This window comes from Vespula pensylvanica, chromosome 3, assembly GCF_014466175.1.
Source record: "Vespula pensylvanica isolate Volc-1 chromosome 3, ASM1446617v1, whole genome shotgun sequence".
Taxonomy (NCBI): Eukaryota; Metazoa; Arthropoda; class Insecta; order Hymenoptera; family Vespidae; genus Vespula; species Vespula pensylvanica.
The window spans coordinates 499,702-523,824 of record NC_057687.1 but is presented as its reverse complement, the minus strand read 5'-3'; the positions used below and the strand labels follow the sequence as shown (position 1 = coordinate 523,824).

The following is a 24,123-nucleotide window of genomic DNA, read 5'->3' as shown; positions in this document are numbered from 1 at the left end:
ACAAAGAATAGAATTATATATCGTCGATCTTATCTTCTATTCTTATTTCAAAGCGGAAAAGCCGTTAGGCCTGTTTCTTAATGACCCTAGAGAGTACCTATACTCGCCCTTAACGTTGCAAAAATCGCACGCTTTCTAGACGATTAATCTCACACCTGCCGGCCTTGGCCCCGGAAACGAAAAGGTGTACGCGAGTCAAGGACATGCATGCAACTTCTCTTATCGCGGCAATCGATACGGCCGAATAAGGATAGACCGTGGCTTTTCATCTTGCGTGACCGCATAGCAAAGGAAAAGTTTGAATCGACGTTGGTTTTAATCGGGTACGTGGGCGGAACCGTTATTGAGGTCGTCCAAGACTTACAACGACTTCTTCCTGCGTGCGTGTTTATTATTACTTACATATGTATGAGTTAACGAAGAGTAAATGTTCTTCTCCCGTTAATTAGTAACAGTCACGGAAGGAAATTCGAAGTGTCTAAGGTCGTAATAGTTTCTTACACGTCTTCATGCGAAGAAGAAGAAGAAGAAGAAAAAGAAGTGGAGCTAGAATTAACAATAAAATAATGACGGCAACACGTTCAAAGATTAGCTTATGAATGTATACGAGGTGAAAGGTTAAATCTATTTGAAAAAGATTACCAATCATATAATACAGTATGTGGCACAGTTTCTCTCTCTTTTCTTCTTCTTTTTTTTATATTTCATGGTAAACAATGAAACGATACATTGATACCTGACATTGAGTAAAAGAAGAAAGGAGAGAAAGATAGATAGATATAAAGACAGAGAAGAAGAGAGAGAGAGAAAGAGGAAAGAGAGAAATTCAACAGTAGTACACAGTAGGCCGATATTTTTCTTTTCTTCTTCATTGGAGAAAAGAAGGGTAGAATGTGAATCGGCAAAGCAACGGAGACGCGTTAACGCATTTGCTCGGTGGTGAAGAGGAAGGTGGGTGTTGGGGTGGTGGTAGTCGTATACGCGCGCGCGAGAGAGAATCGGCGGAGGATACGTCGGAAGATGAACGCGAAAAGAGAGAGAGAGAGAGAGAGAGAGAGAGAGAGAGAGAGAGAGAGAGAGAGAGAAATAGAGAGAGAAAGGAAAGGGAAAGGGAGAGGGAAAGCAGTAGGTAGAGGTGGTGCTGATGGAGGAGGTGGTAGATTGTTCAGGAACGTGTCGAAAGGGTCCGCGTGCCCGGTTATTTTAAAGAATTAGACTTGTCCTACCACTTATCGTCGTGAAATAAATATAACTGAGTAAAAAAGGACGAGGAGACAGGATACAACAAGTATGCAGAAAGATTGGAAAGATATGAGAGAAGAGAGGTAAAAAAAGAAGGGTGGAAAGAGGGAGAAAAGAAAAAGAAAAAATGTATCATAAAGAGAGAGAATAAAGGGGAAGAAGAGGGAGGGGAATAGATTTAATGGAGGGGTGGTATGTTTGGAGAAAGGGGAGAAAGATCAAATGAAAACGGAGAACCAACAGGATAAGGGGGAGAGAGAAGGAAAGAGAGAAAGACTGCGTGCGCAGTAGTAGGGATTCTGTGTAGAAAGAGATGGAAAGAGCTAGATAGATAGATAGAGAGAGAGAGAGAGAGAGAGAAAGAGAGAGAGAGAGAGAGAACGAGGGAGCGAGTGAGAGAGGGAGAAAGAGGGAGGAAGCACCAGGAGACCGAGGCTGCGGCGTAGCCTCAGTGCCGGCGCAGTGGCCGGGCCATCGTGTCCTGTGGCCAGGTTTTCGTGCTCTTCTCTTTCCACTTCTGATCCTATTGATAGTCACACACGTTCCTTGAAGTAAGCATCCTTCTCGAAAGCTTGTCGCGAGTCTCTTTCGCGAGCCTCCTTCTGCCCGTTTCTTCTTCTCCTCTTCTTTTCTTTCTTCGTCCTATCCTCTCCTGTCCTTTCCTCATTGTCTTCCTCTTTCTACTTTCACCCTTATTCCTATTCCTTTTCTTTCCGAAATTTCCCTCGGTTTTTCTCCACCCTGTCTAAACTCCTTCCCTTTCCTTTCTTCTCTCTTTAAAAATTCTTTTTCCCTTCTCTTCCCTTCTTCCTTAATTTCTTTCAATCTCTTCCCGTTCTAATCAACGTTTATGCGATACGCACGCATACGTACAGGACATTCGCAAGGACACACACACGTATATCGACCCAGTGCGATGCCGGACGTGGTCGGTGGTCGTCGCGACGCGATGTGAACTTCGGTGAAATAGAGAGAGAGAGAGAGAGAGAGAGAGAGAGGGAGGAAAAAGAGAGAGAGAGAAAGGGAAAGAGGAGGACGGATTCTTTTCCTCTTTGTCGAACATAATCTGGTGTGATTCTGGAATTTTCTTGTTTGTTCATTGTGTTCTTCAACGAATTCTTCGAGAGAACGAGGAGCTAGAGAGACTCAAATAGTTAGATACATCAATTGAGATATTAGAATATCGAATAGGTGTTTGTTGATAAAGAATAATAACTCGTGAAACAGAGTGAAAGAAACAGCGTTTCTTTCTGCCGGGCAACAGCAGCCGGGAGCATCAGGGTGAAGAGGTGGGAGCCATGCCGCCCGGGCGAACTTCCCTCGAGGCAGCCAGCAGGATCGTCGAGCTACCGCCTTCCTGTCCTTCGAGACTACCAGCTGTGGTTTCTGATCGCCTCCATTGAGGTAAGTTACGTTATGTCTTCTTTCGATGATTCCCGTTATCATCTCTCTTTTACTTCCGCCGACATTTGAATCAAGTTTTCGGAATAACATTTGGGATAACCATCCTGCACTAGGTGCAGTTCTCGACTCCATCATTTTGTATTTTCTTCAGAAGCAATCGAACCTGTGAGCAGTCGTCTTGTTATCTAAGAAGTTATCTCGATGCGTCTTGACGGTTGTCGACGAATTTTCTAAGTTTTTAGACGTTGGTATAATTATTTAATGGTTCCACGAGGACCTTGTTTATGAACGTTTTAAGGGAGGATTCTTGATATTCGAAGAGAGCTTTGCGTATTAAAATATTTCTCATCTCGTCAATATATATCATGTATTATGCATTGTTGCTGATATAGATTTTCCATAAATCTTCATGTCGTGACTTCGAAACTTTCAAAGAAGTATCTCATAACGACAACGTATTAACGTAAACATATTTGTTATGTAACTTCGTTTTCTAGGATTTTTTTTTTTCTTTTAAATTATTCTATCAACGAAGAAAATTTATAACAGTGTGTATAGTCAAACGTATAGATCATTGGAAAATAGAACGTGACTTCATGAAAGAGTATTATTGACATTTTCTTTTTTAGGAAGCTCGTTCGAGAATCTTGTTTAAATTCTTTACGCGCATGACAATTTGGACGTGCTGTTTCGCATGACGCGATGTTTAGACTGTTGTCCTTTAGTGAGCTTCCTTATATGATAGGGTTTCAAGGATGATCGCTTGGCAACCGCGTCATCCTAGTTTGTAAGATCCTCTTGTCTCTTCTTTTTTTTTTATTCTCTTTATTTTTTGCATCTCGCTTAAGTAATCCTTCTTATACTTCAACTTTCACAATCCTTTGATCGAAACTTTTGCGAATAATTCATAAAATAGTCCATGGACTCTAAAACCAGTGTTTCCTCGTAGTAGAAGTGCTTACATTATGCACGTCCTCGTGTTTCGCAAACACGTGTCATAAGTGTCAATCATGGTGTCACATAGACGTCCTTCGAGACTAGTTTGCATCTAGCTTTGTAGCTTTCGCGATAATTATCTCAAAACTCGGCAGGATTAGCGTCACGTCGAATTAATTAACGATTATCATACTCAACGTTTCTAGTTTCAGGATTGACTAATTTGTTTGAAATTTCTCAAAGATGAAAGAAAAGTACAAAAGACGAATGATGTTCCATCAAAGATCCGATTATTGTTATTAAATTAATAAATAATAAATGATTCAAAGAATAGAAAGAGATATCGTTTTTTATATCAACGTTTCCGTCGTGAAAACGCTATACAAAACCACATTAATTTGCGTCTTAATTTTAATTAAGATACGATCATCGATAGTTTCTTATTTAATAGACTTTTTCCGAGTAATATAAGATCCGCTTTTGTGCGAGCTTAGAAGCTTGGCTCTTAATAAGGTAGGATGGAAATTCACGACAAGACTAATTTCTATACTCAAAGTGAACCAACGGCAAATTATAATTCGCTTTCGGCGATACATACTACTAATAATGATGATGATGATAATAATAATAATATATTATTTAATGCGCAAGTGTGTGAGTGGACGGCAAAACATGAAAGTTAGAAAGTATGAGAGCAGACGTGAGGGTGTATGCGTGAGAACGATATAAGTGGATACGTCACGAGTATCCAAATAAGAGAAAACTCAAAATTTCGTCTAGAGTAGCGAGAAGTTTATTATAAAAATTACCATATTTGATTATAGAGATGACGAAAGGACATTCTCTGAGCACTATGTAAAAATGATAAAAGAGAAATCTGAAAATTTGCTCGAATTGCGCGAATTAATCAAAGAAATATAAAGAAATATTAAGCAGTTTCAAATAATATTTTATTAGTAGATAAGATAATCCTGCTATATTATCTTTTTATTACCTTTTATATATTTAAGGTAACTATTAAAATATAATATATTTTTTTTTTATCCGAGTTATTTTTTCATTCCAAATCTTAGATAGATATACATGCAAATACGAGGGAGTTTGTTAATGAAATTAGCTCGTCGTAATCGACGAGGTAAGATCGGCCGAAGATCTCAGGGATTTTCCATGCAGATAAAAGGAAGTGAATTCGATAGAACGATTAGATGTCTGTTACTGAATCCTCTTTTCCATGAGTGTCTTTGAAATTCTCTTTACACACGTTGAACTAAAAAAGAATAATTAATCGAGTGCTCTTTCAGTGTTCTCTTGAATGATTCAACGAGCAGTAATTAAATAGATATGTAGTATTGATCAAGGCAGGAAATCCGTGAACGTATAACGTCGTGATTTCTCTAAATCTATAGTCTTCGCTCGTATTACTGTGTTACGTTCTGCGTGATCCACATGACGGTAAATAATAATAGATTGCGTGTACAAAATGTTCACGTAGATCATAGCTTACGATATTTCCTTCGACGTTCTAAACTAACACGCTATCTTTTAATTTTATCGAGAAAAACTCTTTCATTAGAATAAATAAAGAGCCATTAACTATGTCCTAAGTATCATTATGATCTAATTAACCACGAAATGTTCTATTGTAACGATTACAAGTTTCGTCGTCTGTATGTTACAAAGTGTGATCATTAATTCCACCTATGACATCCATTACTTGCAGGCGAGGCAATGCTTCTAATCCCGCATTATGTCGGTATGATTTACATTAGAAATAGGCTTTAATTCAATTGGGAATTATTATAATATAATGATTATAATATATTACTGGGTTTGCTAAAATCACCGGTAATGTTTACAGACTCGATCATAAATCATCGAACCGACAATTACGTTTGATCATAATTTCGATAGATCTGTGGATTTTTCTCCTATTATTGGATCAAATCAGCAGGTGAGGTGAGATGGGGTAAGGTGGGGTAGGGTGGAAGAGACCGAGCTGGAAATTAAATCGGTCGAATTGGCAAATGAGTTTGGCAAATTTGCTAATCGGAGGAGACTCCGCGTACGATGTGTTAATCTCACAGCTTCAATTTTCGATTTCGAGTATCCACGCGTACACGCGTCTCACTCTAGTTGTTTCCATTTCTATCTCTTTCTCTATCTGTCTCTCTAGTTCTTGTATCTATGTGTATGCACTTTGTATCCGCAAATTGTTAAACCTCCTCTATAATCGCTTGTTAGGGCGAAAATGGATGGTCGATTGTGCGGTAGTAGTTACGTAGACGTGGAAGAGGAAGAGACAGACAAAGAGAGAGAGAGAGAGAGAGAGAGAGAGAGAGAGAGAGAGAGAGAGAGAGAAAGAGAGAAAGAAGAAATTAAAAACTAAACGAAATTCTAAAAAATTTTTGCGAAGATTAATAATAATTAGAAGCAGCAAGAAGTTTGTTTCTCTCTCTCTCTTTCTTTCAACAAACCATGCTAATTATAAGTCCAAGAAAAGAAGATTCTCTTTGTTTTTTATTACACCCATTTTCTCCAAAAACGTTAAGCGACCTTCCTTTCGCTTTTTAATTCTCTGTGGTGTAAGTTAATAGACTTAAGACAGACACAGATGCGTAGATGATTTCTCGTTGTTATAATTGTTTCCTATATTATTTTTAATACCGATCATTAAGAGATGAAAGTTTGAATAAGTACACTTATGATCCACTTAGTATCATTCTTCGAGAATTGCCATCTGTGATTTTTTCTCTCGTAATCGAAATCGCGAAGAAATTGCTTAGATAAAATTTTTTGGATATTTTTTTCTCTTTTCTTTTTCTTTTTTCATACAAAATCGAAGTATCTACGTAGAGCGATCGACTGATTTAACACTTATCGTAACTACTTGCGCGCGATTTATCTCCTCGATCGTCAAAGGTTCCTTTGTTCACACTATTCTGAATTATATCGTCAGTGATAATACTGACGGTGGTGGTAACTTCAGTTCGGAAAACTCTTGATTAAAGAATGTCTTAGGTATTATTCGATATAAAAGATTCGGCTTGTTGGTGAGATCTTTGTTATCTTTACGAGGACTCCTGAGATTTCGTGAAAGCGTCCGAGTTTCGTATAAGAAACAAAGAAGGAAAACGATGCTGGGAGTTGGAGTAGAACAAGCAAGTAGACGAATTTAAAAAGAAAGAAGAGAATCGGAAAAGAAAAAGAGGAAAAGATAGAGAGAGAAAGAGAGATGGAAAATCCTTATTTTCGCAACTTTATCACTCTCTTTCTTTTTTCTTTTTTCTGTCCCTTTAATACGAAAAAAGTACAAACAAATTCGCTTTGTCGATTCTCGACCGATATATTACTGAAATTTTTATTTGTTTCGTGAGTTTTTTATGAGAATACAAAGTTAATATCTGCAATTTCATTTCTCTCTCTATCTGTCTTTCTCTCTCTCTCTCTCTCTCTCTCTCTCTCTCTCTCTCTCTGTTCTGTATTAAGTATGCATTCAACCTAGGCAAAAGTTTATGGAAACGAGTCCGAAATTCGTCGTTAGCGATAATTAATTATTTTACTATCTCTGTAGAGAAGAAAGATTGCTATGGGGAAAGTTTAAACAGCGATACGTACGACTACTCTGATTATACAACTTTGGTTCTACCTACACATGCTTCATTCCGTGTTACGAGGAAGTGCTATGTCTACCAGAGAATAGATTCCCATTATTCACAATCTCGGTGTTGAGAGATACTTCCAAATCGATATCAGTGGTTTCAAATAAATTTAACTAGAATGACGTGCATCTAGATAGAATAATCCATTTCAAATGAGTCATTTACTTTTTCTCAAATAATTTTTCAATATTAACGTCGAACGATTATATCGGAGTGGGATCCGATTCTATATATCAATCATTCTATATTATCACGTTTCCACTTTTAAGTAATACGTTTCATAAATAATCGAGTATCTGTCAAACTTAACGAAATTTCGTTTTGTTCTATCGATATGTCGGATTTTTCGTAAAAAACGAAAAAAAGAAAAAAGTTAATTAAAAATCTCTCGAATATAAAAAATTAACTCTTTCAGGTTGTTTTTTCTTTTCTTTTCTTTTTTTTCATTATCAAAATTTGAAAAAAGAAATATATATCGATTAAGAAAAATCACGAGTCGACGATAATAAACCATCAAGGCAATTCGATGACAAGAGTTTGTCCTTAACGTTTAAGTCACCTACATTTGTTTGTTCGAAGAGAATTCAGAAAGTAAGACTTTTGGAACTTCTCCTTCGACCACTATTAATTTTCTGCATCACGCTGTCACGAGTAGTTCGATCAACTGAGCAAACGAGAGAGTAATAACTTTCTTTGTGTATTCTGTAGAACGACGAAAATTGCTCGACAGTAGGGAGTCCTCTCTCTCTCTCTCTCTCTCTCTTTCTTTTTCTCTTTATATATATATATATATATATATATATATATATATATATATATGAGCAAATCTGGATGGAGCGTTTCTCTACTCCCTGAATTTTAGTAAATTTGTTAGTAACTTCGTCATGTTCTTTTACTTTTTAGGAGAAACAACTTCTCGACGAACTAACTTCTTCCTCGAGTTTCTCGCGAAAACACATGACACAACCTTAGCGTGAACTAATGAGGAAAAAAAAACGTAAACTAAATTATGAGGTTAACTTTAAAAGGATATTGTATCGATTCCGACGATTGCATTCAACTATTTGCGTTGCTGTTGTTGTTCTTGTTCGGACGTAATCTGTTGTTAGGACGAATTCTCGGGGAGGATAGACAAGAAACGTGTATCGTAACATTTCCTACGGATGCGAGATAACACCATTGACGGTGTAGGAAGGATCGTTTGACAGTGAAACAATGGATGTTCCTCGGGTGAATCCGATAGGACGTAATAACGTAAACTGGAAGAACAGACCGTATTAGGATAGACGAGGTCAATAAAAGATCGTGTTAAAACTAAAGGATTTAGCTATAAAAGTGTTCGTAATGACGATAAATCTGCTGATCTTATATATACATATATCCGTACACGTATATATGTATATCTATGTGTATATATATGTATATATATATATATATCACCATAAGATAAGATATAATATATGTAATATATATATAAGATAAATATATATATATATATATATATATATATATATATATATATAAATACTTTCTGAATCCACAGAATAAAATCATACGAATACGTGAAGAACGTTGTTAGACAAGAAGCTATCAAGTAAATCTTTTTGTCAAACATGCATTAGAAATTCTTGCGATTAAAGGATTTTCGCCTAAAAACATTTGGTCGGCGGACGAATGGCAAACACTTGTTCTACATTCGAATGGTTTATGAAGTTGCCTTACGACTTGCATATTCACTCGCAGGATTTCCTCAGTCCGTGACCGTAACAACGGAATTCTCTCATCAAATTTGGCAACCAACGAGTTTGTACTGATTTTAGCTAAACTCCATTCTCAGTCCATTCTCAACTCTCTTTGAGAGAAGTAAGGACATGTTCTCTAATCTACGTACATAGGTGGCTTATTGTACTATTGAGGAAAACATAATTAGTTACAACAGTTAGCAACATTGGGACGTTCGATCGGAATGTCTTCTAGCTGAAGTGAATGAAAGGCTGCAAACACAATATTAATTGGCAGCTAATTAAGAGTATGTGGATAGCCGATATTTCGTGTTCGGGTCGGATCAGAAATTTTCACATCGAATCGACATTCCCAAATTTTGTAATATTCATGTATCCGAAATCGTGGGTACCCGAACTTTATAAACTTTCGATATCCCGACCCGATCCAATCCGACCCGATTCACTAGCAGTTAAGTCTTCGCTGCAGTTAAGCGTGTAACACCATAAATTGCATAAGAACGAACTACTTTTACGTTACTAAACTACTTTTGTCACCTTCATTTCTACGTAACTCAACAAATACGACTACTTTCTATGACCCACTAAAGAAAATAAATTATTAATTGTCATCGAACTCGACAAAAATTAATTAGCGTAAGTCAACAAATCTTCATCTAAGCATTTTTTGATCAATTTTGAAGCAAACCAAATTGCTTATATTTCATCCAGTTAAGTATCTTGATTGATAACGAACCTCGAACTTATTTTTATCTCTCGATAGGATCTGACGATTTTTACGATTGACATTGTCCCGGATTTATTTTATTACAAAACGGTTCGTTATTATAGCGAATAGTAATAGCCCTATTTAGAAATGGATGACTTTTCTGTAGAAATGGAATGAATATTTTATCGTAATACGAGCATGAAAAAAGTATTAGTTGAACTATCTTGTGAATCTCATATATTTGTGAGTGAGGAGAAAGAAGGGAAGGAAAGGAAAAAAAATCGAAATGATGTTTATGATAGGCGAAACTCGATGAGAAGTTTCAGTTGGATCAATAGCGGTATAACACAACCCATCAGCCTCAACCAGCTACGGTTTACGGTAACGATTCAATTTTTCCTGGGTAAAAATCCTATTCAGTTGGTGGTTGCACTCACGCGAACTCCATCGAAAACTTTTGCTACCGGTCATGGATTCTTTCAGTTTTCCAATGTGAATTTTCACGGATAGATTTTTTTTTTAAATTCCATTCCTCTCTCAAGTTTTAATTGTTGTTATTATCACGAGAGTGCGAAGTACATATCGGAAATTTTATTTTTTTCAATTCGTTCGTCTCCTATCTACTTTTGTAGTTTTATATTTTCGTTGCACTTCGCTCGAAAATACTTCCATTTTGTGATTACTTTCGCATTTTTTCGACCCTTTGTCTCCTCTTCTATCTCTTATATACCAGTTTAAATTACAATGCTTGAAATGGAAAAAAAATATATTAATCTTCAAGGAAAAATATTTTTGAAAGATGGTTCTATCCAATCAATTGAATATTAAATCGAATATGTCAAATAACGTGTGTTTTCCATTAGATTGCCATCTTTCTACTAGATTGCTATCTTTTCGAAAAGGTTGTCATTATGACGACCGATATTATCAAGTAATCGCGTTCTTCTATCTAAAACAACAGAGAGAATATTTCAAAAGACTGAATTTCAAGTAATTACTATGATCACGATGGCCACTGATTCTCGTTACATAAAACCTTTGATATTTTACTCCGGACTTATTATTTTATTTACATAAAATTTTGTTGTAAAAATAGAATAGAGAGAGAGACAGAGACAGAGACAGAGACAGAGACAGAGAGAGAGAGAGAGAGAGAGAGAGAGAGAGAGAGAGAGAGAGAGAGAGAGAGAGAGAGAGAGAGAGAGAGGGAAAGAGAGAACAACCGAGAATGTAAGTGTGCAATAGAAAACGGTTCCAAGCATAGAATTTACAGCGATAAAAATGCTGACCGTCTGACTTTTTAATTCTCGCAATGCTCCATTTTGCTTGGGAATTCGCCGGTAATTTTGTCTTTTATCATTTCATGCTTTTTCTCCCGCATATTATTGTATTTAAAGTTCCCGATATTTTTACGAGATTCACTATTTCGATAATTATATATATATAAAATTCATTTATCCAATTTATTATACTTTCTCTTTTTTCTTTTTTTATCGTCTGTACCGAAGCCAGAAAAATCGTTTAATTCGGGTCGAAAGCTTTATTTCTTTTTCTTCCTTTTTCTTCTCGCGTTTGCGTTTTCATCTTCAAAGAACCTAGTCCGATGAATAGAACTAACATAGTGTTAAAACGGCAAATTTATTTCGATAACGATCGTTCCTTCCTATAAAACCATTGATTTGCTTATCGTCGACGTAACGCCCTTTTTTTCAAACTTTTCCGATATTTCCAATTTAAAAAAGCTCGATAATGGAGGCGACAGAAGAGTGGGGGAGACCTCAAGTCTTCAACGCTTCGATTAAATTTGTAAAGTTTCGCTTCGTTTCCATGTCGTTAGAGCTTCACGTAGCCTCTTCCCAATGGTTCGGAGCTTATTTCTCGCTATTTCGAAGCTTTTGCTAACGGGCAAGGCTTATCCAATTCGATTCATCGTAGTTCGCGGTATAACGTATTTTTGCAAGCTCCTTCTAACTCCTTCAAGGTCCTTCTTCAGTTTTTTAAATGGAGAAGAAATGAAGAAAGACAGAAAGAGATTAAGAGGAGAGTTATTAATCTGCGGATAAAAGTTTCAATAACTGCAATTTGTAACAGACATTATAGCTTATGAAATATAGGATATGTACGATGTGATTATTTCTCTTTCTCTCTTTTTGTCTCTCTTTCTCTCTCTTTTTTGTTCTTTTTATTGGACAATGCTCTCGGTAGTTTGAATATCCGTTACGAATTATTCGCCATTTGTTATTTCGCAGCGTCGACCCTCTTTCCAAATCTCTCGATTCTCTTGTACACAACAACGGTGTTTACCTGTTCGATATTTCAATATTTCGTATTAAACGGTCTAGTTCGATTTTTCAAACGTTCTAGACAATCTTCACTAACATCCCCATCTATTCCGTTCTCTTCGTTTTATTCGCGAACGATCTTATTCTTGTTTTTCGTTGCTCTTAAAGGAGTTCATTTTTCAAGTCGCTTTACGTTCCAGTATCGAATAACATCGAATATTCGCGAAGTTTATTTTTTTTTCCTCTTTTTTTTTTAAATATATACAAACAACAACGTGAAACAATCAAAGTTGAGAATTTATTATTAGACCAGGTCAACAGGTAAATCGATTTCGAAAGACATTTGTAATTAATTTCGGTGTCGATTAATATTAATAAAATCGTGTGGATTGTTCATGAATTGTAAAAAACGTTACTTATTTTATGAGCTTATATCGTGAAAATAATGACACGAGGGAGAAGAAAAATATCCGCTTCAGTTTTCTTTCTCTCTCTCTCTCTCTCTCTCTCTCATTTTTTTCTATATTTCCATCTTTCTTTCTCAGGTCACATAGTGTCGGTTAAAAGAGACAAAAAATTCTACGTCGTTAAAGTAGTATGTCGTATCAACGAAGTATCCTTCAAGAAAAGACTTTCAGTAGTAAGATAATAAAAAAAAAAGAAAAAGATAAATTGGATGAAAGCAAAATGTTGTATCACATCGTTACATTTTTATTTATTTTATTGGACATGCTCACGCAGTATTACATTATTTCGAACGTAACTGTGTTTCATATATAGCTATATATTTTTATCAAGGGGATAGGTTCTTCTTCAATGAGAGGATTTTGAAATTTCAAAGAAAATCATTAGGGAAAAGTAATTGATTTCTTTGAGATTTGCTGGTACTCGTTTGCTGAAATGACTTTGCGAAAACGATTCTCTGGATTAGAAGATAATGAAATTTACACGAGGTTAAAGTTAAGCTATTCAGAAAATGTGAATTTATCTCAAGAATAGTAATCGGCGAGAACAATTAAAAAACTAACCATTTAATTCTGAACACAATGAACATCGTTGATTTATGAAACTTCACTTAACTTTTTACGTTAGCATAATGTTTTTCATACATTTGGATACGAAATTAGGAACATAATACAAAAATACTATATAAAATAAAAGTAACAAAAACCTATATAAAATACTATATAAAATAAAAGTAATAAAAATAATAAGTGATACTAATAAAATTAATTTCATCGTAAACAATATAATTTCTTTAACAATACATAACGTAACTTTCATACCGAATAAACTTCCAAGTTTACGAAAGTTCGAACAAAATGGGAACTGAATTTGTTGAGAAGCTTCTTAGATGAAAATATATAAGTAAATTTTAGATGAAATGATAACGCAAGGTGGTAACACTTTAAATCCTGCTCTTTTGTCATTTATATATTCTTACTTTTAATCAGATAGTTTTAAAAGTACCTTTTCAAAATCTAGCATACGATACGTGAAAAAGAGAAAAAGAGACAGAGAGAAAGAGAGAAAGAGAAAGAGAAAGAGAGAGAAGGAAAGAGAAAGAGAAAGAGAGAGACAGAAGAGAGAAAGAGAGACAAAAACAGAGAGAGAGAGAGAGAGAGAAAGAAAAGCGTTGGAAACGAATATGATAGCGGCACAAAGCCGTAGCACATGGTACGAGTCATTTTTCGGTGCTGCTGCAATTTAATCTTTCGACAAATGACCGTGCCACCAAATCACAACGCGTGTAATAAATTCGTGGCGCGTATTACGTAGCTCGCATACCTACGTATATCTCTGTGTGCTTGAAGTTACATATGTTCATAGAGAGAGAGAGAGAGGCTCGGGTTGTGGTGTTCACCATTCGACCCCTTTAAATTTGCCCAGCACAACTACGACGCTTTTAATCGGTGACGACGAACATCGTTGACCTCCTTCAAAGGGATACCGCTATTAAAATTGACTGGTGAACCATGAGCTCGACATAGTTCCGTTGCCGATTCTCTCTTCACTCTGGTTCTCGACTTTTAACTCTTTTATAAAGGTACACCTTTTCATGAAATTTTTTTGGAGAAGAAACAAAGAGGGAGAGAGAGAGAGAGAGAGAGAGAGAGAGAGAGAGAGAGAGAGAGAGAAACGGAGATCGAATATAGTTAGTTTCGCTCTTTGACACGAATGTTCCGTTCGAAAGTAACGATTTTTTCACTCTATTACCATTTTCAAGGACGTCGTTAAAATCGTAGCGAGCTTTCCTCTCATCATAGTACAAGAGCTAGATTGTAGGATAAGTTTTATTTTTTTCCTTTCTTTTTTCTCTTTTCTTTTTCGATCGTCGAAAATAAGAAAAAAATGATATACTCCGATATTTGTTTCTTGCGATTATTTATCGCGAGTAAAATAATAATGAAGATCGCCGTTTAAACGATTGACTCTTTTCGTCCGAATAAATTTGACGGAACAAAGGAGTTACACGGTTTATAACCTTTTCTGTGATAATAGATATATTTTTTCAATTGGTAGTCGATATCTGAAGTCGCTGCCTCCGCAGCCGCTATTCGCGTACACTTGATTGCGTTCCATTGATTTCGACGAATTTGCGAACTCTGCAGGATCCTCGTGTTTCCCGCGAATCGAATTAATGTCTTCTGCCAGACAGAGAGATCGATTGCCGAGTGCGAACAGACAAATTCTTCCCTTTTATATCCATTCATTGCGAAACGTTTTATTCAATGCTAATACATTTATGCATCTTGTAGGAATCGATTGGAGAACATCGATGGGCTGAGATCTCCTTGTTGACACAATCGGTAAGCACCGAAGCAATCCAACGGAAACAATTTTCGTTGAGAAATAGCGACAGCCTGCGAAACTCGATCGATTTGATCGTGTTGGTTTTGTATCTCTTCTATCTCGAGTGAAAAGACAGAGACCGAGGACTTGGAGGAAAAAAGGGGAAAGAGAGAATCTAGAATGTTGATTCAATAACTCACGAATTCTCTCTTGTTACGATGCACGTAGACCTCGATCGAGCTCCTGTTTCAACATAGACCATCGAAAAATCGCTTCTCCGGAGTACCGAACGTTGTCGTAGTAGCAGTAGCAGTAGTAGTGCACACCAAGAGTAGAAAATAAAGACGAACGCGGCCGGAAAATTCTTTGGAAGAACGAAAAAGACGAATGCGTGTGGTACCTGAAAACGTAACGGAATACTGGCTATTTTAAAAGTCGACGTGAGAGGACTTTAAATTGCAAAGGAGTTTCTAAAGAAGTAAAGGATCGAGTAACTTACTGTTTCTAGAAGGGACAATAAATTTTTATTTAACATTTTATTATTTCCAGTTGGTTGGAAATTTCGCGGGCGCTCGCCTTCGGATTCTTCGTATAGTAGAAGTTGATAATGAAGGCTGAAGTTAACGATGTAGAAAAGTATAGATATATATGTGACGTTCCGTAAACCTTTAATAATAAGTAATTTTACTGTGAAAATGTTTCATTTAGAGAAGAGTTTGTATTCACGGTACCACGACTAAGACCGAATTGGTCTTGTTGTGAGAAGGCCACTCTGTGGCCAGAATCTGGCCAAAGGGACCACAAATCCCATTATGCATCTATGTTGAACGTTGCAAAACGTATATGTGTGTCTGTGTGTGCGCGTGTGTAAGTATGTATTATTAATAATAATAATTCTTTAGAAAGGGCTAGGAAAAAAATTGAAAATTAAAGTAAAAATGAAATAATTCTTTCGTTCTTCTCTTTCGTAAATCGAATTTTCTTTGATCTTTTTCGAAGTAATGTACTAAACTTTCGATCAAATTACTTATTTTTTTTTTCTTTTTTCTGTTAAAAACATGTACGCTCGAGTGGAGTACTTAGAAGTTTACAAATTTTCCCCGCTCGTTCGTTCGTTCGTTCGTTCGTTCGTTCGTTCGTTCGTTCGTTCGTTCGACTTTCCTCTTTCGAATGAAATTCGTCTATTTTATATTTTCGAAACGTGCGAAAAGTTATACTTGAATTAAGGCCGGACTCGAAAAACGACAAGAAATTTTTTTTCACAAGTAGGAAAGAGTTAAGCTGAGAAAAGAGGTTAACGATCTCGTTTCTTCGTTAGAATGCACGATGAATATATCAGGCTTTCTCTGCGGCAGATGTATTTTCACGAAACTTGTCTTCCTTACTCCCACCACTTCTAGTAGTTACGTCTTCGTGCGAGAAATAAGAACTTATCCTAGGCAGGCGGCTAGCCTTTTTTGAACTTATCCGCATACGTGTATAGTATTTCTTGGGAGGAAAGAATTCCAACCAGATTACCCAAATTCCATTCTCTTTTCCCTTTATTAAAACGTCTAATTAAACTTAGATTATTAACTTATTAATTATTCACTTACTTTATATATCATACAAAGTTATATAATTACGACGGGGAATTAACTTTTTAATTATTTTTAATTTGCAATTTTTCGTTTTTACATACTCGCTGTTTTGCTCAAATTTTAGCAATTTTACGTCGTTGATAGGAGTAATGCAGATAAATTAAAAGATAAAAAAAATACAAATGTTTTTATGAAGTATGTAATTAATCGAAGCTCGACCAGTATTTTTTCTTCTTTTTTTTTTTCATTACGTGAATTGTTGCAGAATTCTGTGAAAAAAATAAACGTTATTTCTATGCTTGAATTAGCGTAAGAAAAGAAATACGCTCGACAATTAATTTTCAAAGCATCTTGACAAACTGCACGATTTTGGCGTGAAGTTTCCAACTTGAGTAGAGGGATCTTTCTTCTTTGAGCGATGTTCGATCACGTTGTGAAACGAGAGAAGATTAATTCGAGAAACGCTCTCATTGTCAGATGCTGGGTAACGAGGATAAAGGATTCCCTAATTAATTCTTCTCGCGCTATTTCTCTTTCTCTCTCTCTCTCTCTCTCTCTCTCTATCTATCTATCTATCTATCTATTTCTTTCTCTTATCTTCTACGAGAGATAAACTTAGTAAATCTACGTGCGACCCTAATGTAAAAAAAAATAATATAAAAGTGAAAATGTATTGTATTAAACCTACAACATTGATTTTTAAAGCTCCCTATGCTTTATCAACCGACTATATTCGTATCTACTGGCTGTACTTCTATTTCTCACGTTATTCAGATTACGTTGCCACTGGTTAAAAAAAATGAATGTAATATTAAAGAGAGAGAGAGAGAGAGAGAGAGAGAGAGAGAGAGAGAGAGAGAGAGAGAGAGAGAGAGAGAAAAGATATACAGAGATAGGGCACGTAGTCATCAATTTGGTAGAACATGCAGCCAGAAGCGTCGAGTACTCGTCATTCGGAGTATTCCATCGCGTTCCCAGAGAATTCAGATTCCAGGGAGCGGCGAGCGTATATAATTTACCTGCAGCTTCCTACGGAAAATGTGGTGAACTTTGGCTGTATCGAATGTACTACCATCAACGTCCTCCTCCTCCTATTCCTATTTCTATTCCTCCTCCTCTGAATACTCTCTTCTACAACCTCCGAGAATATATCAGGTGAAATAATTCTTGTTGCGGCGTCGACACGAATGTCTGTAACGTTAATTTCATCCCCCAGAGAAGACTCACGATGTTTTTAACATCATCACCTTCCTGTCACGCAGTCTTTCTTTCCTCGCGTAAATAGAAATTCTTTGATTGCTCATCCATGTTCCTGATTCTTTATTGCGGGGACATTTCTATCACAAAGGACGCGTGAAAACTCCGTTTGATGGACTTTTTTACACCTTATTTTCGACCATTCCCAGTTGAGAGACGGTGAGATTGACGTCATAATGGGTACTTTATTCTCTTTCTAGGTTCGATGCGAGCAAGTTTCGGTCGTGTGTGTCGTTGGAAACTTAATGGAAAGAGGAAAGGAAGTTTTAATGCGTTCGTTTCGCTTTACGAAATTTCATTTTGCTTTTGTATTTTGAGCAATGCTTCTTCGATTTTTATTTTAACGCGATGTAGGATATTGAAAATATTTTTAAATAAAATAAAAACTCCGTTCCCAATCTCCCTTTGGAATCTCAAAATCCAATTAGAGCGATCGTGTTTCAATCTTAGTAGTAATACTTTACATCCTTCGAATATAGTTAGCAAAGAGAGATAGTTATTCGGATCAGTGTATGAAGATCAGGGGAGCGTTCTCCGATCTTAGTGGAGAGGAGTTATGTGGGAATTAAGCGGACGAGTTGGGATCGTCCTTCGCAAATTATCTTTGTCGAATTATCGTGGATTCGATGAATATGTCAAACCTATGTTCGTAGACCTTTCAACTAATTAGTAGTCTAAGATCGCGTGTGTGCGCTTCGCGTGAATTTGGAGTCGTAAGAGGGATGAGAAATTGTTTCCAGTCAGTGGAGAAAAGCTAGAGAGAGAGAGAGGGAGAGAGAGAGAGAGAGAGAGAGAGAGAGAGAGAGAAAGATTGGTGATATTTTAGTAGGGGAAGAAAGCACATCTATCGCTAATTCGATATTCTCCTCGATTTCGAAGTTCTGAGGCGCCTTCGCGCCCTGGTTGCAGATTGTATTAAACGGTAGGAATATTTCGAGGTCTGAATTCGAAGAAACAAAATATTTTTGAAATTTTATTGTAAACATCTTCGAGCATATATATATATATATTTTTTTTTTTTCATTGAATATATCGATAATTTACTTTATATTAAACGTTAAAACGTGAAGATTTTTTTTTAAACGAAACCTTTACAATTAATCGCTATAGATCGTCGATTAACTTTGATTCGATCTAATTGAATTTATCGGACATCTTTCCTCGTTATACTAATCCGAATCCATAAAATTTATTTCATGAAGACATTTTGCTTGAACAGTTACAACGGACATCGAAGAAATAGGATTAACGTCGTATGCGTCATAGTGACGTGGGTAGTTTAATTCGGCCGTCTCTCGTTCCTCTACTGTATTTATGCGAGTAAGCAAAAACACACATATACACGAGTGCATACACACGTTCATAAATTCATGTCGAAGTAATACGAATATGGACGGATATGTGTGTCAACGTATGTAAATAGGAATGCAGTAATGGTGCATACAATGTATATATATAATCAAGTCTGAAGAGAATATGTTAGTGTTAGTGAGAAAGAAAGAGAGGGGAGAGAGAGAGAGTAAAGGGAGGAAGAGGGAGAGAGATGGAAAGAGATAGGAAAGAGTAGTGCGAAGGGTTACAGAGGTAAATTTGAGAACAGCTTCGAGCTAGATTACCATATATCCAAGCACTTATGAGATTGAACGAAGTGGTAGGCAACGCGTGGCGATTCCGGTTAAGATACTATTCGCTTTCAACAAAAAATAAATGAGCAAAACCGAAAAGTGCGCCCGATGTAAATCTTTATTCGCTTGTAGCACCATTTCCGCGACTATAGTGACAAAATGTAAGACAAGGCAAAAAGTATATAGGGATCCTATCTTTTAAAAGAATCCTATTTTTTAATCTCTAAGAATTATTTTATCTTTGTTAAAGAATCTTTCGGAAAAGAATTCAACGAGAATTGATCTTATTCGTAGCGACTTTTAGAAAAATTTCTTCGCTATGGAAGACAAACAAAAATAAGAAAAGGCAAGAAAAAGAGAAACAAAGTAAAACGAGAAATATTATATCCCGAAAATGTGTTTCAAGTTAATTGGAGTTTCGGTAACAAAGCGAAAAGATTTCTGTACTCTTGTGAAATTTGTAGAATGCGTTTTTGATATCTCTAAAAATTGAGTACGCTTTTCGTACGACAAGATTCACTTCTTTAAACCACTTCAATACATCTACTCATTTTAGCAATGATTCGAATAACACCGGATTGATATGATGCACGTGTTAGCTCCTTTGTTATTTAGCTCTCGTTCTTCCAATTTCGTTTAGTTTCTCGAGTCGACACCCCGAGGCTTGTTCTCGAGGACGGTTGGTTTGGGAGACACACACGTGCGATATGTAAACGAGTAACACCCCCTGGCCACCTTCAAAACTCTCGAAACATCGTCAGCGTTCTCTTCGTCATCGTCGTCGTTTTAACCATTGAAGTTACTACGAAACACGCCCACGGCGGTTGATGCTCATCGTTGCTACTAACACCAACACCAACACCATCAACAGCAACAGCAACAGCAACAGCAACGTCGTTGCTGAACTAACAGGAAGAAACGATTACACCGGCACAGCCAACAACCATTAACCTTCTTCATCATCAACTCTAGCATCAGCAGGACTTTGCCGTTGTACTTAGCACGAAGGGACAGTATGATCACGTCTCTGAATTCTTCTTCTTTTATTTATTATCTTGCGAATCGACTAACCCTGTTTCGGATACGAAAAAAGAAAGAGAAAAAGAAAAAAGAGACTAGAAACTAGGCTTCGGTATCAAGATTAGTCGCGTCCTTTTAATTGCAATTTTCTTAAGTAACTTCTTGTCGGGAGGTATCTACACAGTTGCGAGATTATTTTTAAATATAGGACTCCTCTGATAATATTAAGTTCATTTCATTTAATAATCGATTGGAATTTGCGATTAATTGGTATTTCGTGCATACCAATGACGCTTCGAAATAATTCATCGTAATGAATAAGAATAATTGTTATAGAATAATTTTGTCTCGTTTAACGTGGCCAAGTAAGTTTTGTATATCGCATTAAATAGAATTAGGTAAACTTTTACTTATAACAAGTTTCTCCACTCGCTGTATCGTATATTCCCAACGAATTCGTTCATTATTCCCTGTTAACGAGGAAAGGACGAATTAACTTCTCACGAAGATTTAACTCTTCTCTCGCATTAAAAAAATAAATATAAATCATTTATTTTTTATTACTATTAAATACAGCATTATACTTTTCGATTTTCGTCTTTTACGATTCATTCGTTTATTCTAAACTTGTTGTCTTCGTTCGTATTATTGTACTATTAATCGAAATCAATTTCATTTCACGTTCACCGATCGAAAATCTTCTTGGTTAATAAGCTAAATTCAAACGGGTCACATTAGAAATTCTTTCCGTGCATTCTCATTTTCCATACGACCATATCCGTATTAATAATAGAATTTTTACTTTGAAATTGAATTTTTTCCATCGACAAAAGCCTCAATTTAACGTAGATTTAGAGAGAGAAAAAAAAAGAAAACGAAAAAAGAAAAAGATATCGAAGATGAAAGCCTTACGGGAGAATCGATCGAACGTTTGTTTGCTAAAAGCTCGCACGAATTTTACAAGAGGGAAGAGAGTTGGCCAAATCCGTTCTTTAAATATGTAGGGTAATATTGAACGGTGCACATCCGTGAATTGGTTCTCCTCACGCGATATCACTTGCACATCGTTAATGGCGTGTAAACGATTGGTTATCGGACCACGAACGATCATCTTGTTTGAAAATTAGGACTACCATTATCGTTAATATAATATCCTGTCCCCGATTTTACCTAGGAAGGTTTACTAAACGAGCGTTGAGAGAAACGAGTTATTTCCTTTCGTTCTATCATCGTTTTACACGTTGAGAGAAACGAATTACTTCCTTTCTTTCTATCATCATTTTACATATTTCTTATTAAATCTTACAGAACTATAATTTCTGAACAATCATTTCTGAACGAGATAACAAGTGGAATAATGAAATAGATACTATGGAGGATGATGAACGGTGGATAAAAATTTCATCGATGTAATCATCCTAGTTAACGTGATCCGAGTCTTGTGTCACAAGCTCCTATATAGTAGTCAAACACTCTGTGTATGTGTGTGTGGTTTGCTATTAGAAGTTGCCGCATTCTGGTGGTTCTCATTATCAAGAATTAAAGATGCAAGGTTTGTTTCGATGAAAAGTAAATGAGATTCGTAGCACGGTTCCTATGTTAACTTTCGTACTATCAAACATGAGTAGTACTTACTTACACTTGCCTATGATTTTGTAGTAACAAGTTGTAAAGTTCATGAATTCATCTATCTTTTCATCATCTTTCATAAGTTGATATTTTGAGCATATAATCACTATAGATCGATCTTTCAACGAATGTCAACTTATTAGAAACGGAGATACTCGCTATCATAATTCTTGAATTACAAAATGATTTATGAGTGTTTTTTTATAAAAATTTCGTCATGGTATTCTATAAATTGTCGAGAATTAAATATCTAAACGACGAAGAACAATGTTCCCTTGAAAGCAGTGAAATGGAGAAAAAATAAAGAGAAAAAAGGAAGATAATGGAAAAGCTTTTACGAAATCCCAAAGAGAGTCAAATAATTCCGACGATAGCCAGTAGTTTATAGCCGTAATAAAAGCTTGAAGCCCTATAGTGTACGATAACCGTGACCAACAGTCCGAATCTTAAATCTGTTTCAACCTGTTCTATCTAAAGTCATCTATCCTTAAAGGTGCAAATCAAACGCGTTCATTGATCGACGATAGTGAGGATAGAATGTAAATGCTCTTTCCATTGCGGTTATATAAAATTGGAGAAAATTTTGTACTCCTGTCACGTCAGATAGGACATTCGTGTTAGAAGATTTAACCATTTTGCGGTCGCTTATTTTCCTTCTTTTTTCTTTTTCTTTATTTTTTTTCCTTCTTTACTCTCCTTCCCGACCTCTATAAGAATCGATGATTAAGTGCTTCGATATATCGTCGAGTCATTCTACCATTTGAATTTATTTTTCTTTTTGAATACTTAACTTGTCGACGGATCGATTGTTATTGTTGCTTATAAAACCACCGTAGACTGTTCCTTCGTTCTTCTTCTTCTTTTTTTTTTTTTTTATATAGTCTATCTGATTTTTATTCTTTTTATTTTTATTTACGAGATTTCTTTACGAGAGATTATTGTATTTTGCTAAGAAACGAAAAGTTGCGTATATATTTGCATAAATAGATCACATCAGAGGATTCTGCATTGAATGTTCGTTTATTGAAAGAAATTGTTCCTTTCACTTTGCTACAGAAAATTGTACGATTTACGATACGATCTACGATATATATACATATATGTAAATTTACGAGATGTAGGATTCGATAGGACGCGCGGTGACATCTTTCGATCAATACTAGGGTAATGAAAAGAGTAAAAAAAAAAAAAAATAAAAAGAGAGTTAGAGCGTACGAGCAGTAGCAGCAGTTAGTCAAAAATAGGATCCCGAAAGAATAGAACGTTCTTTTCTCGTGTCGACTCGAAAGCTGTAACTATTTTTGTGTTGATAAAACCTTGCAGTATATACAGGATGTACCAAGTAACTCTCGTCGCGATTTTTCAGGCATTTCCGACAATTTTCTTTGAAGTATTCTAGCTGTTATCAAAACGAATTCGATCTCTTTCTATATCATAACCTTGACATGACTTTTCATTTAGAAATGTCGAATAAATCACGAAAAACATTATCACGAAATTGCACCGTCGAAATGGCTACGTTTAATATGGAAAATTGTAATTTTCTGCACATAATAAAATAAAGAAAAATTAATTTTTAAATTATTTTAAAAATTATTTTTTGCGTTGAATTATAATAAATATTTGATTTGTTGTGCATTTCCTTGTAGAGATTTTCAATGCTGAAGGTAGCCATTTTGAACGTGTAATTTCGTGACAATGATTCCCCCTTGATTAAATTCAAGATAGTAAATAATGTTTTTCTAGAAATCTTGTAAAATATTTGATTCTGAACAAATTCATATGAAAAAATCAATTAATAATATTTCACAAGAGTAAATAAATTTTCTTTTTTTAACGAAAAATAATTATCGAAAAATTTTCACGAAGAAGACAATATTATTTCATAAATTAATTACTTCCAAAAGTAAATTTTTACATCGACTGTTCAAATCGTCCATCAACAGTCTAAATTCAGATTTCAATTCTGTGAGTTATAAATGAAATTGCATTCTCCAACATTCTTGGGTCGTTTTTGATTCCTTCGGGACCAACCATGATTCTTTGTAAAAGTTCATTTACATTCTCTGACTTTTAAGCATATACTAATGCTTTTATATGTCCCCATAGAAAGAAATCAAGAGGATTCAGATCGGGTGATTTAGATACTCAGATATTTGTAATAGATCTTTAACTGATTGTAACTCGAAAACAAAACATTTTCGGACCTATATTTATACAAATTTTTTTCATTATTTTAATTATA

General features: G+C 35.6%; 1 protein-coding gene across 3 annotated transcripts in view; it reads left to right on the top strand.

Moving 5' to 3' along the window:
- The first annotated feature begins 1,694 nt into the window (after window positions 1–1,694).
- LOC122628121 (inactive dipeptidyl peptidase 10) overlaps window positions 1,695–24,123 on the top strand; it is a 91,314-nt gene continuing 68,885 nt past the window's right edge. For 2 of the 3 annotated variants that reach the window (XM_043810012.1, XM_043810009.1), the window contains exon 1: window positions 1,695–2,646. The gene's annotated coding sequence lies outside the window, so the exon portion shown is untranslated. Of the gene's footprint in view, window positions 2,647–14,733; window positions 14,785–24,123 lie in introns of all 3 variants that reach the window. The other variant, XM_043810010.1, reaches the window with a different exon arrangement.